The sequence below is a fragment of the Brassica oleracea genome, chromosome C2 (genome assembly GCF_000695525.1).
Source record: "Brassica oleracea var. oleracea cultivar TO1000 chromosome C2, BOL, whole genome shotgun sequence".
In the NCBI taxonomy this organism is placed as follows: domain Eukaryota; kingdom Viridiplantae; phylum Streptophyta; class Magnoliopsida; order Brassicales; family Brassicaceae; genus Brassica; species Brassica oleracea.
The window spans coordinates 39,958,565-39,959,256 of NC_027749.1; the positions used below are offsets into that span (position 1 = coordinate 39,958,565).

Sequence of the window (692 nt, forward strand, 5' to 3'; positions counted from 1 at the left end):
TTCTGTTTGAAATCAAGTTGTGAGTCATATTTGGCAATTTTCCCTAAATCTTAATACCTTTCGGTGAAAGATGCGACGGTCATGACGATGATGTAGAAGATAAGACCAATTCCTATCCGTTGAATCAAAGTAATGCCCCTTGGATTCCCGGTTAATTTATGGGTTATCTTGACAAAGACTCGATCATATATGAAAATGGACACGAGGAATGAGACTGTCCCAAAGGCGGAGAGACTCGCGGTGGGATGCTAAAATTTCCGACAATCCTTACGTTTAGAGTGGTTCCTTGTTTGACAAACAAAGTGTTAACTTGAGCGATCATCGCACTTGGGACAAAAGTTATGCACAAAATAGTGTAGGGGATGAATTACATCACTCCACAAGGCTCATCGAATAACATGCCCTAATCCAGCAAGTTGGATTAGTTTGGTCGGCTCGGGGGCTAAACACGTCAGCTCGACCTTAGAGTACTTTTAGCCGGTCGAGTAAGCCGGCCGAAAGTACCCGGCTTGGAGGGAATTTTGTCCAGGCCCGCATACTCGGCCTCTCACATCAAGGCCCAAAGATGTACGAAATTAGGGCATCAAGGACAGAAGACCTATAAAAGGGGGAGAGGAAGCAACAAGAAAGAGGACTTTTAGGATTTTACATACTAAGCGGCTAGATCTAGGGATTTAGCGATCTCTTTGATC

The 692-nt window shown here is 44.2% G+C and overlaps 1 pseudogene; it reads right to left on the reverse strand.

Annotated features, from left to right (window-relative positions):
- LOC106327431 overlaps positions 1-692 on the reverse strand; it is a 67,995-nt pseudogene that overhangs the window by 45,152 nt on the left and 22,151 nt on the right.